We start from the raw sequence: 16,862 nt of genomic DNA on the forward strand, positions 1-16,862 counted from the left end.
TATATACATAAAGGTTAACCTTTCATGTTACAGTATCCCTGTGACTACAGACCAACGTGGCTCCCAAGTTAAACCCTAGCAGACAGGTGAACTACAGACGAATACCAATACAATATAAACCCCCAATTAATCTAAATTTGATTCAGTTTAACTTAAAATCAATAACCGCGTTCCGTGTGATAAGTAGCAGTTATGTGTGTCACACAAATAGCTCCCAGTCCACCTATTAATAGTGCCAGCAAAACCCCGCCTTAAAGGCGAATTTTCTTCAGACGTAATAAATCCGCATGTCCCTTAGTCTCGTTAGACCAGAGGATTATACATAGGCTAGGAGATAAAATCCAGCCTTACGTTATGGGATGATGCGTGCCCTAATATTTGTACCGGTCTCGATACAGGTACCTGTTTGATCGGCCTAATCTTGTCAGACGAGGGGTGATACGCAGGATTAAACAGCCAGCCAGCAAGCCCAAATGTCACACAGCCACACGACTCCCATTTCAAGTTAAATAGGGAATGAACGCTTGGGTTTAAGAATCATCTGTGTAACGATTTCTAACTTATTTGTCACAGCTAGTAGATTTGGACTAGCTGTGTCCCCTCGCGACAGTAAGTGGACTGTTCCAGGTATACAAGCCCATAAACCATTCTTCCGGCTCGGACTGTCTGGATGGTGCAGTGAGTGGAGGGGAACAGGGAGAACTTCTTAGTCCCGCTTTATTTTCATTCTGTGCAAATACGTTTACATACTTACAGCTGGATTTACCTTTTACCTATAGGGTCTTATACACTGGATATTATCACACACCGCAGAACACCAGACAGGTAGGAAAGCTTTTGTTTTATCATAATCAAACTAAGATGATACATGAACCTACCTAATTGCAAAAAAACCCCCATAGTTTAATTCGATCATTATTTAAGCGTTACATCATGACCGATTAACAGCCGAAGGGCGTTCGCGCTGTGTCAGCGCTGTAGACGCTTTCATTGAAACGGGATAACAGCCTGCAGTTCTTGGCTTAGTCAGACCGGGTGTTATGATCTTTGTCATCAGTGTACATCTTTGGGTAGTCAGTTACTGAATATAGGCACAGAAGCGGGTGGAAAGTGTTCGTGGCATCTTTTAGTTCACTGATAAAGTATCACCGACAACTTCCATAAAGGAGATAATAAGCTTTCGCCTATGGGTGATTTAATACACTGTTTGCTTATCTAATAGTGTAGTTTCTGTCTCATCATTTACCCAACAAACACATAATGTGTGTACATAAAACTAAATAAAGTGTTTTTACGTGACAGAGACTGAACGTTGAATGACAACTCATACTCGAGACGCACTTAGATACAACCCACATTTGATGGTCTGTGCCTAATGTATTCTAACCCACACATTTGAGGAAGAAAAGTGAAAATTTCATCAAAGACAGCATTATCATAACGTGAGGAAAACCGCTGTTCTGTTCAACGTTAAATGTTGTCTTCGCGACAGAGGGCTGCGTTTGTTTAATCAATTCAGCTTTCTCCTTTTGTGGCTGGTCTGAAGCTTGAAATAACTCCCGATGATTTTTTTTCTTTCTTAACTGGGACGTCTTGAGAGGTTTTCACTGTATTGAAGTGAGTGACATAATATGCGCAGTATTGACAGACTGCCTGTTTGATATGATGTTCCCGGTAGTGTCAATACCCCGTGTAAAGGCAGCACACCACAGTGACGGGGTGCTCGGCGTCTATACATTAAGGAGTGATGGCCATGATCTTTAATCTAAACTATAAATATTGTATTCCTTTCTGACTTCTGAATCAAAAGGAAACATCTGTTTTCTGGTTCCCCGTCATAGTGGTGACGCTTTCATACATCGAGGCGAGGAGTGCTTCCTTTCTAATGCATTCGAGAGTCGGGAAACTCACTGCATGGATAGTTTGAAATGTTAATGAGATCCGGTCTAGTGGGTTTGAATAATTACCACAATATTTATCGAAAGTTCAAGATCACAAGTTTAGACAAAAACTGTATAGGACATTATTACACGACGTCATGCGCCTCTGGTCAAAGTGAAATGGAAAAATCATTGTGACATTACTTCCAGGGAGACATTAAGGTACTTTCTTTTTAACAGTTGTTTGAATCCATTACCAGTTCTGAGCTTGTTGTTGAGCACAAACAAGTCCCATCATCGACTTTTCCGTCGCAGAGCATTAGCTCGACCTTGACATTAAAGCGTCAATGAAGTCTTCAAAATTCTATTGACGTTGTTGAAATCCTACCCGCATGTATCAGCAGGATAACTAAAGTTCACGTATCTGTGACGATGTCTCCAGCCATGGTGTCTGTGTCATGCCCTGACGTAAGGTCTCAATCCGTGTGTCAGTGCCCCGTCAGTGTACGATGGAATCCACACTGAGGGTGGGTGTTGAATGTCATTGACCTGTCAGCGTCGACACTTACCGTCTTCATAGGGAGTTCTTTCACTGGTCTTGTCAGTGGAGAGACGGCGTTTTGTGCTAATGTTTGTATTCAGAAACATGGATATATTATTCTGTAGTTGAATACGGCTGCGAGCAATATGTCTCTATGCCACATGTACTGTAAAGCTTCCATAGGTGTCCCTCTTGTTGTTTGTTATGGAAAGGATCTGGGGTTTGCAGATGAAAACGCTTTGGTGCCATGCATATATGGTCTTTATACTATACTATACTATAACAGCGACGACTGTCTGGTATGTTAATGAATATTTATGTTTATAAAACACTTTTGATCACATGATATAAATAGTGGCGAATATGATCAATATCAGGGTAACTTGACATGCACATGCAATGCATTTCAACGAAACAATGATAAATTTCTTGATTTCATATATATACCCTATTTCCGAAAAGCACTCATACAAATTAAAATGTTATATTTCAGGTATAGTTACATGCACACAATCTGCGTACAGATGAGCTAAACTTCCTATTTAGATCTTACTACAGGTCTTGTGTTTCACAGCGTAAAATAGTGCGAATTGTTCCTTTACTGAAATGTTCTTTAGTTGTTCATTCGTCAGTATCTACATTCTACTCACTGATGTAAGATGAAATACCACAACAATTGGATTGAAACCAGATTGCACTTAATTACCCTCACATGTTCCACAACACACGCGTTCCTCAACACCATGCTACAATGCAATGTCAAACAAACTGCCAACACACCTATCCTAAAAACACACGTTCAAGGACACAATGTCAACATGCATGTCCGAAGAGCACATGTCGAAAATACCTGCAATAGACGTCGCTGCACAGTTCCAATAACACCTCCCACCACCAACACACTCGCGCACACACACGCACATACATTTCCACCTTACGTACCTTGCAACGCACATGCTAAAGGCAACGCACAGTAGTCATCGTATATGTCTTAGGCATTGCTAGTGTACCTTGTCTGCATGAACGGTTCCGAGGATAGTTGTGCCTTATGTGCCCTGTTCTGATGGGTTGGCGGGATAGCCTTGTTTTTAAAACGTTCGCTCGTCACGCCGAAGGCCCGGGTTCGAACCCCACATGGGTACAATGTATGAAGCCCATTTCTGGTGTCCCCCGCCGTGATATTGTTGGAATATTGCCAAAAGCCACGTAAAATTATACTCACTCACTCACCCCACTCACTCACTCACTCACTCACTCACTCACTCAAACAGTGCATTTATGATGATATTCTAACACCATGAACGGACTCTTTCTTCAATGACAAAGAATTTGTGTGAATGAAATGTTCTCTGTATTGGGAAGTACCAACTATAAACTATCACTATGTCGAACACTCATTCACGAGACGCCTCTGGATCATATCTGACACACCCGGCCTTACGGGACGGGTGTCTTCTTCGAGATTCTCCCTGCCACGCTGAAACTCTGATGTATACCACACCTTACTTCTTGCTTCGTGAATTTTCATTAGGTCGCAGACGTCTGTTTACTGTCACGACTGGATGCCACAGTTCATCTTCCTTGTATGCATAAGTCGGTCCTTGTAAACATGACTTGAATGAGTAAGTTGTCTTCGGTGTTTGGTCACTGAAATGTCCATAGTTAGCTGCGTATCTTATGGACCTGAGTATAAGTATCTGGTACCCCCTGAGAGGACTGCTGGGGCTTGTTCCCGGCCCGGTCTTTAGTAAATTATCTGTCAATTATTATTCAAGTGGAATGTTTCCCAGTTTCTCCTTTATTAACGTTCTGGAATCATCTCCGATCCATCATGTTACGATAACTTACAGTTTCACTTCCTGGTATCTCAGCGCTTTGGCGTTGGGATGTCAAGACCTTTCTAACAAATATTAACTCCTCTGTATGCCACAGACCTCGTTTGATTTGAAACTGTGTACAATGTAGTCTACACAACGATTATGTTTCAACCAAGTCATCGAACCTGACCACCAGATACCATCTGCGCGGATCGCTGCTCGTGCTGATCACTGGATTGTCTGGTAGATACTCCATTATTTACAGACCACAGCCATACAGCTGGAATATTGCTGAGTGCGGCGTAAAACTAAACTCACTCACTCACTCGCTGCCACTTACGACTAGCATGAGTTGCTGAAGACCAATTCTAACACGGGCCTTAAAGGTAGTAGGTATAAGCATTGCCTGTTCCCGACCATCCTTCACAATGTTATTAAATATGTGGGTCACACACGTCAAATTGCAGTTGATAAATGTCCTTTTCTAAACCTTAATCATGAAAACGCTTTCCATTTGAGCTACTGTTTTGTTCTCACAAGCGGACTCAAGGTGTGTGAATTGGGTCACCTCTGTGTTCGTCATTGTGATATACCGAAGGAAATTCGTAATGCTCGTTACAGGTAAATCTACTTGAGCTTCTCTCTACCGACAGACACTGAACCTGTTCAGCACAAAGTACCCCCACAGTATGTGTGTTGTGAAAAAAACGTCTTTGTATGGAAGTCGGTAAATACATGCTTAATTCATGAATATCAAAAATACATTAGAGCAGTCCAACGCTGCCTGATCCAACACGGCTCTGTTATAAATCCTTTGTATTCTTATAGACAAATCTTAACATTAATGGATTATATGAACACCCTTTTCCACAATATCCGATATAACACGAAACCTGTATGTGTTAGTATGGATAAAACATGATGGCCCTAAACACCAGAATGAACAGAAATGAAACCTAGTCTGTTTCACAGTCCCTGAACCACAATATTTTCCCTACTGCCTTGCCCTCCCTGCAATGCTAAAGCCAAAAAATGAACCAAGTCTACATTTTGCTAGATATTTTCTAGACTTGCGTGGGCTTTCTTGGATAAATGTGCTTCAGGGTCTATACGACAGACTAAGGTGCTTCCTCAGGTTCAACCCGTGAAGGTCCCGGGGTAGAACAGGCCTTCAGCAACCCATGCTTGCCATAAAAGGCGACTATGCTTGTCGTAAGAGGCGACTAACGGGATCAGGTGGTCAGGCTCGCTGACTTGGTTGCCACATGTCATCGGTTCCCAATTGCGCAGATCGATGCTCATGTTGTTGATCACTGGATTGTCTGGTCCAGCCTCAATTATTTACAGACGGCGGCCATATAGCTGGAATATTGCTGAGTGCGGCGTAAAACTAAACTCACTCACTCCTCAGGTTCAGGTTCTGAACCTCTGGTCTCCCTGGGGCTCCTTTTCAATTAAATTGAATTATTTGATACTGTCAAAATTTCATATATTCAGAGACTAACGGTTAGTCTACATAAAGCATTTAAACACCACACTGAACACAACATGAAACCACTATGCGCTAGTGAGGACATAATGTGACACCCACATATACTCCAGAATTTACATGAAACCTCTAAAGTTGGCAATATATCATAAACGGACCCCAGAACAGAAGGATATACACTACTCAGATGCCACAAAAACATTCTCTGTCGGTTGTTCCTTGTATGTAAACATGTATACACATTTCACAAATATTTCACGACTTGTCTTCATGAAGCTGTCATCCTGAATATGTTACACACATGACCCTCGGCCGACAGTCACTCCATACAGTGGAACACGTCATACAAAGTACTGTTTCAGCACACCATATGAGGCATTCTACCGGCGGGGCATGCTTACCTTTTAACTAACACATGTGTCACCGATGTTTATTAATCTTTGAAATTTTCACAGCTAATGTCTGCACGCCCGTGGGAGATGATCGACTAGTTATCCTCTAGGGCATTATGCAATTATATAACTCTTGCTACCTGCGTTGTGTACAGAGAATATGCAGATGTATGAAGTATATGGGGGACCTGTGGCGTATCTACTGTCATGATAGTGCTGAGATGCATCAAATCTACAAAACTGTGGAACATGGTCTCCATTTGAAAGGCGATGGTTTGGTGTATGTGTATACGATTTAATCCCACGACGTCTTGATCTGTCGTACGCATAGCATGTTAAGGTAGAGGGCCTCTGAGATCACTGTGAGGAAGGGAGTCCCCTGGGAAACCGTTGATGCTTCATGTTTACCGGACAATATGATATCCAGCACCTTGACGTGTGACAGATGATGTCGTAGTTTCCTTTCGAACTTCTACTTCATCTTTCCCTGCCAACAGCACCGTGTGTAACAAGAGACGATGTTGTTCTGCATTATGTCGGTCTGTCAACAGGTGCAATTATAAAGCACCGTGGTCCTGACGCCCCGCTGTTGCTTGGACCACTGATGTTGAAGTGCCGTCGTTCACCCTGTAGGGGTCACAGCCCACGGGTCAAGCGGAGACCAAAATAATTCTGGCTTTTATGTTCAACATGTTCATTGCAGTGACAAACGATGCTACGATGACAATGTGTCTTTTTCCATTATGAAAACTGTCAGACTGCCGAAGACCGAACATCACTATGCCGGTATAACCTGACTCTGGTTTGCAGGGATGAGAATGAAATGAGTGCAAAGTGATCTGCTGACCAGTTTAGTAACTCTGTAAGGCCATTAACACTCCAGCTCATCATCATCATCATCATCACCATCGTCGTCGTCGTCGTCGTCGTCGTCGTCGTCAGCATTTTGTTGTTCGCCACTTTTGCGTACAAAGTTTCCGTTTTCGAGCAAAAGATAAGTATGCTAATTAATGCATGTTACACGGCAAACAAAATAACCAGTGTATTAACCGAAGAACCTCCCGTGAAGATCAGGGCTAGAACTGGTTTTCAGCATATCCCATGCTTATCGTAAGCGGCGTAAGGGAATAGGTTGTCTGGCCCGACTTGGTTGACACATGTCATCGTATCTCAGTTGCGTAGATCGGTGCTCATGATGTCAGTCACTGGTTTGTCTGTTCCAGGGTCGTTTATTAAGAGACCGTCGTCATATAGCTACAAAAACGCTGAGTGCGGCGTTAAACAACAACGATATTAGTGCTACCTTGTACAGAGGCAAATCGTTAATGAATGCCGATAACAGAATTAGCCGACAGATGCTATCACATTTTAATGTGACATGTGACGCTGGGAACACGAGGGTGTACATAGTGGTTACCCCAGCGATTGTGTCCCTTCATGTACACCGTGTGACGTAGAGAGTACACTGAGTAACATTTGGACATAACCAAGGTGAACTGTATGAATGTACGGAGTGCTCCCCCACAACATAACTGCATATTAACTGATAACAATATTATTGTCATAGGTGACGTCACCAACACGTGACATGCACATGAACGCTTCGGGATAAACATCTGCTAAACGTTCCGAACTTCCAGTCAAATGTATACAAATTATTTAAGGCACAGTTGATATATATGAACCAACAGTACACGAGTGTTCTAAGTATGCAATTAAGTGTATATTTACCCTGTGCGTCAAATGGAATTGGTGCAATATGCAATTTCCACTTCCGCTTGTATTTTCTCACGTGAACTACGGCAGGGCTGCTCCCTATTCCATTTATCATTAGTAGTTTCCTAATATTTATTATTAAAAAGGTCAGATGTCGACTCGCTTCATACAACTACCTCGAAATTGTATTATAACAGTTGTCTCATCCACGAACCGTGACTGTCGCTGGCAATGGCCCCCATTCGTCTAATGACTTCGGCAGCAAGGCTATTTCACAGGGGTATAATGTCTCTATTTTTACAGTGCATGTTTATTATATAAATAACCTTATCGTCTCACATGTATAAGGAAAGCGGATAACTCATATTACGAAGCACTTGACTTTTAACTTCACACCAATCTTGTAGCCTCAAGCAATACGCCTGCTATTATTCTGGTTGTGCAAGATGTTTATCTGATTTGAGCCTTTACCATGAAAATCACGCTAACGATATGGACAATAAAGCCGGTACACGCGACGGTGCACCTGTGTGACCTCTGCCCTTCCTATTTTAGGGTCAAATGTCACCTGGTACGGTATATGATGAATGTCATTACTATTGGCGCGGTGGGGTAGCCTATTGGTTATTGCGTGTAAAGAGGTGTTTTGAGTTCAAAAGAACCTATGTTGATGAAATTTCTTAATCTTTGCTTACTTATATTATCATCTGTAAATGGTACATCAATCCCTAAATAAAATCATACATTGGCTGACGTTTAAACAGATCTTTTGATTTTAGTCACGAGTGATAAACATTCACCAGATTTCCTTATCTGTTTGAATGTTTCGCAATAACCTAAAGGTTTCTATAACTATAAGATGTGCTTTATAACCATGACATCAGTTATTGGTTTGTCTGGTCCAGACTCGAACATCTCAACGTGTCGTCTGTAAACGGACGTGCTACAGCACCAAAGCACATGCATGTCTGTATGTAAATATTGAGATGTATGCTTGACATGCTAGAATTTAAGAGATAATAATAATAATTCATTTATATAGCGCCTAGTATCCATCTGACAAAGTGCTCACTGGACACTGTAATCAGAATCTGATTATATCTCATCACGGATAACCCCAGCTTCCTGCGGGGCAGTAGAAGGTTAACAGTCTCATGCCATCTCGCCGGGTACCCCTGTTCTGCTGAGTGAACAGAGGCCATTTTGAACAAACTCAGTTGCCTAAGGTGAGATCACATGTAGCACCTGTGTTTCGCTGCGGGGCAGGACTGAAGTCCTAGAAACTCTCAGGAGTCAAGCTGTCAAAACCAGTCACTCATCCAATGGCTTAACTTCTACTGATTTGTGATTTGCACAATATGTCATCTCTGTGCACATATTTCTAGCATCAAGTTAGCAGTCCAATGCATTCTTGAAACAGTGACCTTTAAAAATGCTTGGTCAGTCAGAAACCTTTGGAAAAATATATAGTAAGCGTTTATCGGATTTCAGAGGTGTATCGATGTCTTGTCTCCAGAAACACTATCGAAAGTGCACTCAGGGAAGGTGAGGCGCATCATTCAGTGCAGCCATCTCCCTGGAGATATCACTTGCAGCGACGAAGGCATTAAATACAGTTAAAGCCAATCCTTCATTGTTGTGACAAAGAGCAGTATTACTAATGTGACGTACAGATGGACACGCTTCAGGTTCCGTCAATGGACGTCTGGGAGTGCTCAGCTGGAGGTATGGGGACGAGTCGATATGTCAGACGTTCTCAGGGGGAATATGTGCATGCATCTTGGCTGGAAGGTAGGCTCGATTACCCAGCATATTGTATCACTATTCTATTATGCGAAATACGCTCACTGGGTCTGCCTTCTACCAAACGAAGTGTCGGTAGTGACGTCATCATCTTCATGTCTCTGGTCTTGAAGTTAACACAGAATTTCTCTCGCTCGTTGGTGTGATCTGATTGGATAGTTTTTTTCCGGAGCGTCATTGGACTACGGTTCACGGCACCGTTTTCGTGGGTACAGGTTATGTACGTGTCTTACACAGGGTAACCGAATTTTGTTTTATGACACATTCAGAACAATAATGATGATTTTATTGTGGCTGTTGTGTTATTTAAAGACAGATTAGTTTAAATGTGTGTGTGTGTGTATCTCTCTCTCTCTCTCTCTGTGTGTGTGTGTTTGTGTGGACAGCTGAAATGGACGCAGCTCGTAGTCGTTTGCCTTATTCGTGAAGGCAAAACGTCTTTACAGACTGGTCACATGCTGTTACCGCCTAGGGTCCGACCTAGTCGGTCTCATAGTCCCTGAAACACATTATTTCCCTACTGCCCAGCCCAGTCTGCAATGCTAAAGCCTTAACTAAAGCAATTCTAGGTCTCCGGTTTCCTTGGGCTTCCTTTTCAATTTATATGGGTTAGTTTCTATTGTCAAAATTATATATGTTCAGAGATTAAGCATTAGTCCATGCCCTGTCCAAAATGCGATCGTCCCACTATTACGATAAGGCTGTGATAGACGACCTAACTTTAGTTTCGACAGCCCCTAACACCCAGAAAGCTCTCTGCGTCGGGACAGATGAACAGTTTTCTAGACTTGACTCGCTGTTGGAACTGGATGCCCTGTTAACGCGGTGGTTTAACATCAGACCAATTGTTGAAAGTTGTTGGTTGACATCAGCGGAACGCGGACGCTATGTTCAACAACAAATCGACACGACAACAGGAGTGCATGAAGGTTGTTGACGTCCTCGAGGATGCAATATGGTTTTGGTGTTTTCTCGTATAAAGAAACTTTTTGACCGTTTATAAGAGGCGAGGTGTGAATGTATAATCAAAACGTTCATTATGTATTATAATATGATATCAAAACAAACATCACTACTTGATTACGGTTAACTGGGGTTGTTGGTTGGTGGGGTTGTGGTTGTGGTGAGAAATTTGGCTACGCGTGGGGTTAGCAACGTGGTTGGAAGGTCGACCGCGTGGTGAGGTTGGAGTTGCGGTCGGAGACTGGTTGCTAGGAGGGGTTACGTGTGTAGTCAGAAGGTTGATTGTGAGGTGCTGTTTTGGTTGGGGCTGTGGTTGGGCCTGAGTCTGAATGGTGATTGTGTAGTGTGGCTGGGGTTTGGGCTGGGGTTGAGGTTGGGGTTGAGGTTGGGGTTGAGGTTGGGGTTGAGGTTGGGCTTGGGTCTGAATGTTGATTGTGCAGTGTGGTTGAGCTTGGGTCTGGTGGGGTTTGTTGCTCTTTGGCGTGATTGTAGATGGTTTGGTGTGAGGGGTTTTGTTTGAGGTAAGGTAGGCCAACTATTTTATAACGCTATTTCAAGGATAAGACGTTGATGACGGATGTATTCTTACTAAATAGGCCAATATGAATGAAGAGATATCCAAGATATTACACACATGTGCTTCCTCGCTAATGCCTACACCTTTTCCACATCTGCCCTCGTGACATGTCCGCCAACATTCCATGCAATGTTACACATTTTGTTCAGTCTACTCTGCTGTCTGTGGCGGTGAGTCCACGATGTTGACTCGGACATTGTTTCCACATTCCCGTCATTCAGAGTCGGCGTATCGGGTTCACAACAGGAGCCCACGAGTTTGCCCCGATCCTATCGGCTAAAGAGAGTGTTTAACCCCCTAACCCTTATCTAAACACTCCATGGCAGCAACGACTGCTCCACATACGCCACGTCACGTCCATGACGACCTGGGTTGTGGTGCACCGCTACCTTCGTCGACCCAAGGTAAATCCCCAGTGAATGAAGCAGGGGGTTGTTCTGTTGATGAGGACGTTGACTGTGTCCGGCGTCAGTCCAGCCTTTGTGCAGTGACGACCCACTGGCACATTGCTTTGTCTCACCATTGGTAATGATGGAAAAGGGGCGCACACTGGGGCAAGATGACAGTATGAAGGTCATTGCAGGTGAAGGTCATTTCAGGTGGTAGGATGAAGGGATAGAAGACGATGGTTCCAGAAGTGAGTCCCTTAGGAGCGATGAAGGGGAGGTGATGAAGTCCTCGAAAGGGTCACAAGTCCACTAACAGTGATGAAGGGGGAGATGATGAGGGTTCCTGAAAGGGTGAGGATGATGAGTCCCCTTTGTAAGATGAAAGGGGATGGGGGCGTGATAGTTTGAAGGGTCTTGTGGAAGAGGGAGAACGATGGGGACCTAATGGAAGAGGTTGGTAGGGACAGTGAATGAGTTAGTGAATGCGGTTTTATGCCTCTTTCAACAATAGTCCAGCAATACCACCTCGGCGGAAATCACAAATGAGCTTCACTCATTGTACCCATGCAGGGTATGCTATTTTGGAGGTATAAAGATGTATGTAAATATGCAAAGTCCGCGCTAGGTTGAAATAATCTCCAGTATCACAAGTAACATATCTCATGCACACTATCGGTGACAGTAACATGCGACATTGCAATGAACATTTGCCGACGTCAGCAAAACAGTTGGGTGACGGATACACATATACTGTCTGACCGAATCGTTGAGTCGTTAAGTGGATGTTAACATGTTTCAGCACTGCGATGACAGTAAGCATCACAACATGGGTTTTGTCGTGTTTTGACACCTGTCGTGTGTACGCACTTCACAAACAGGTTTCAAAACACGTCAAGACCCAGTCCAAGTTGAATGGTACTGTAATAATGTTTCTTATCAAACCCTTCTCATTCATAATTAGTAAGGCAAGACCTGTAAATGCTTTGGTTGGAGCGTTTAGCTATTGTTTAGCTATATGCGGGGTTAATGTGTTACTTGTCGAGTCATCGTAGAACAGGATTTATGTGGTGAAATGTGCAGTGCAGACCCAGACCAGTTTAGCTGTCGACAGCTCCGTGATTTATGAATAAGCATACATACAGTCCATTGTCATATTCCGCACTTTCAGGAGCTTTGGTAGTTAAAGCGTTGACCCGGGCTCGAATCTCCATTTCTGGTGTCCCCTGCCGTGATAGTATTGGAATATTGCTAAAAGCGGCGTAAAACCATACTTACTCGCTCAGTCAATCCTGCACGTTCAACATAGGTTCAGATATTATCTCCCACCTTGTTGCGTAAGGTTGGCTGGTCACGTGACCTCTTATGGAAATCATACGGTGTTTTTTGTGGAAAGATCTTGGAAATTTAGTTCGATAGTGAGATTCATCAATACCCAAAATATTGACCTTATTGCTACCCAAATGAATTCACAAAAGAAAAAAAATATAAAAACTTTGGGTGATTCTATCGGTAACCTTTTGTACTGAAAGATCTTAACAGTGTGGTATCAATTGAGTGAATTTAGTTTTACGTCGTTTTTAAGCAATATTCTAGCAATATCACGGCTGGAGACACCACAAATGGGCTTCACACACTGTATCCATGTGGGGAATTGAACACTGGTTTTCAGTGTCACCAGAAGGCTAACCCACCGCTCCAGCTATCAACGGAAGAGGGCAGACCTTGGACAGTAATCTGTATATATGAACTTCCAAAAGTGTGCACAGAAAGTTTCAGATACCTTTCTGTAATCCTTAGAGCGTTACCTGTGTCATACCACACACATAATATTGACCTGGGCACATACGTCACAACTCTAATTTATAGATATCATTACAACTCCAATCTGTTCTGTGGACAAAGTGCACAGACCCTTAAACATTCAACGATGTTCATGTCGTCTGCTGTCTACCGATTGTGCACACATTTCACAACCTCTCCCTGATAAGAAGACTGTTGTTAGAGTTAATGCTTGTGCACTCTACAGACGGACCTTCGTGTGTTTGTATTTGGACCAGCTGTTTTGTCAGAGGCCCTTGTGAGTGTAGATTTGAGCCTGTGATTTATAGGTGTCGTTACGTGACACAGTTAAGACTGAGATAAGTCTATTGTGCATGGTAAGACATTCCAACAGACGACACTGCAGTACCTCCATGTTCCACTTTCTAACTGCTTGTCGTGAAAGTATTATATATAATACCTCAAAGGACACTTTGTCCATCCATATTGGGGGCGGTGTGGTAGCCTAGTGACTGAAACGGTCGCTCGTCACGCCGAAGGTCCGTGTTCGAGTTCCACGTAGGTACAATGTGTGAAGCCCATTGTATTTCTGGTGTCCACCGCCGTGATATTGCTGGAATACTGCTATAAGTGGAGTAAAACCATACTCACTCACCATCCATATTGACATTAACAGTCATAATAAGTGAGTGAGTTTAATTTTACGCCGCATTTAACAACTCTCCAGCAATATCACGGCGGGAAACACCAGAAATTAGCTTCACGAGAATCGAACCGTCATCGGCGAGTCGAGCGGCGAGATGCTCTAACCACTAGGCTACCCAACCTCTCCTAAATCCAAATGAACGACAACGGGATTGTTGTAGTAAATGTAATCGAAAGATTGTTTCAGTAAATGTAAATTCGTCAACGAGGGTTAATTATGACAGTGAAACTGGGTACATTCTCTTGCTAGACTGGTTATACGACTCAGAACTGAACCTAGTCCCGTAAGTATTTCGGGGTTTGCAACTAGGATATTCACCTCATTTTAAATACTAGTACTCATCTTCCTTGCACCCAGTCTGAATCTGAAGTCCAGATTTGTTCTTGTCCCATGGATCCATGGAAAGTTCTGACTACTGACGCGAGGGTCAGATGAGTTCAACTCCACTTCAATTTATTCTATCGGGTCTCAGGCGTCTAGCAATTTGGTGCAATCGTATATGTTTGTGCAGAAGAGTGTGTAGGTATGGTTGCGTGTGTGTGTGCGTGAGTGCATGCGTGTGCGTGCATGTTTGTAGGTGTGTTTCTGCGTGTGTGTGAATGTCGTTGTAGCATGTAGCATGTAGCATGTGTCAGATCAATAATTCATTCTGTTTGACATACAGTTATCGTAACTCAAACAAAACATTATCGAGCAAGCCAGCGAGCACCTGTTTAAGTGAAAGTTATATATATCTGACATGTCTGCTTGGACTCTTGTCGGTGAGCCACCTTTTATATTTCACGTACAATTACAGAACAGGGGTTCCCAGTGGTTGATTGTGTGTGTACTGGATACAGGGTGCAGGGTAGATATTGAAGGTAGGCACGAAACAAGACCATGGGAAAGTCCACTATGGTTGGATAGCCATACACACCGAGTGTGTCGAGAACGCATTCATGGCGACACATACACGTGTCCTACAACTTTATGTTATATCATATGTTGTTATCTTAGAAGCTACAGGTATGGATAACATAGTAAGCTGGGGCGGACAGAGATTGTCTTTGTGTGTGTGCGTGTGTGTGTGTGTGTGAGAGAGAGAGAGAGAGAGAGGGGGTGTGTATGTGTGTGTTTGTGTGTGTGAGTGCGCGTGTGTATGAAAGAGAAAGAGGAACTGTGTGTGCGTGCAAATTTTATTTTCACCCTTTTTCACAAGAGTGTCTGTGGTGTTTAAGGACAAGGGGCCGCCCCTGCATTCCCCCTCTTGATCCGCCTATGATAAGCATGCTCATGTTGAGATAAAGTTTTACGTCGCGTACATGATTAATGGTACATTAGCTGGTTACAACTGTACTTCGTAATACGTATTCCACTTATTATCAACCGTTCCTTTTATCGGACACTGCGTTTGAATCGGAGTTCATAACCTCAGTAGCAGACGTGTGGCTCGGGTACAGATAACACAGTGGTAGAGCAGGAGGGCAAGCCCAGTCTGCAACAAGAGGACACATTCAGATGCTCTGTGTGTTGCTACTTGAAGTACGACGACGCACGAGCCAAGTGCCACCGACACGTACTTAAAACTGCATCAAGAACATCACGCAGAACTTCTCTCTGAAGTCTTCTACAGACCGTTCCCCGGAAGTCAACGGCCTTGGTGACTGAACTCCTTACACTTTGACCCCGTGACAGGGTCGGTGACTGGCTCAGCCGCCACGCTTTGTCAAGTAACAGACGCACGACGACATACTTATGTTCAGTGAGGGGGCGTTTTGAACATGTCACACTGCACTGGTTGAGGTCCACCCTTTAAGTTGTAGTTGACAAGCACTTTGATTGAACGTTATGATCAGACACCGTCATCAAGATATAACATGTTGCATTTCCGCTCCGTCCATGTCGTCATTGTCCAATGTGATTTATCTGCTTTCTTAGGAGATTTTTTGGGTAGCCTAATGGTTAAAGCGTTCGCTTGTCACGCCGAAAATCCGGGTTCGATTTCCCGCATAGTTACAGTGTGTCGCCCGTTTTTGGTGTCATCCGCCATGACATTGTTGGAATATTGTTTAAAGCGGTGTGAAACCAAACTCACTCACTCTGTATAGTTTACCCTTGAGGATCCGGGTTAGAATTAGTCTACATGCTTGTCTCAGCAAGCGACTAGAGGAATTAGGTGGTCAAACTCGCTGGCTGCCTGATACATGTCATCAATGCTGATGCTGTTGGTCACTGGACTGCTTGATCCAGACTGGAATATGTGCAGACCACCGTAATATAGTTAAAATGTGCTCAGTGAGACGTGAAAAAAAAGAATATCGAAAATTCGTCGCCATAGCTCCACCTGGAAGTGATGTCACCACTTCACTTCTTTTGAACGCGAATTACGAGTAGGATTTGCGGCCTCGTCCACGCAAAGCCTTGTTTTGTTTATTTGAATTTGGTAGAATGCTGTTAATGAGCCATTAACTGTAAAAGATGTTTATTTTGGGCTCTGTCGCAAGGGGTGGGAAGTAGTTTTTCAACAAAATCCATGTAGTTGAGACGGCACATGAAGGTTGAGACAAGTAATGGCCGTAGTTGCCGTTTGTTTTAATCATGAAAACATTTATTAGAAGAACTATTTTGGGATCATGCCATTCGATATTGTCTCAAAACCCTATGGTAGCAATAGTCCAAGGCCTAAATTTTCGAAGCTCTCTTAGCGCTAAGATAGTCGTAGGTGTCATACATTCACATTAACTTACGACTAGGTTAGCGCTAGGAGAACTTCAATAATCTGGGCCAAAGGTTTTAACATACTTGAAAGACTATATATGACACCAAATGTT

The 16,862-nt window shown here is 43.3% G+C and overlaps 1 protein-coding gene across 6 annotated transcripts in view; it reads left to right on the top strand.

The window, feature by feature from the left end:
• The first annotated feature begins 661 nt into the window (after positions 1-661).
• LOC137293771 (papilin-like) overlaps positions 662-16,862 on the top strand; it is a 150,831-nt gene continuing 134,630 nt past the window's right edge. For 5 of the 6 annotated variants that reach the window (XM_067824485.1, XM_067824491.1, XM_067824488.1 and 2 more), the window contains exon 1: positions 662-825. The gene's annotated coding sequence lies outside the window, so the exon portion shown is untranslated. The remainder of the gene's footprint in view (positions 826-16,862) is intronic. The other variant, XM_067824494.1, reaches the window with a different exon arrangement.

The sequence above is a fragment of the Haliotis asinina genome, chromosome 8 (assembly GCF_037392515.1).
Source record: "Haliotis asinina isolate JCU_RB_2024 chromosome 8, JCU_Hal_asi_v2, whole genome shotgun sequence".
Lineage (NCBI taxonomy): Eukaryota > Metazoa > Mollusca > Gastropoda > Lepetellida > Haliotidae > Haliotis > Haliotis asinina.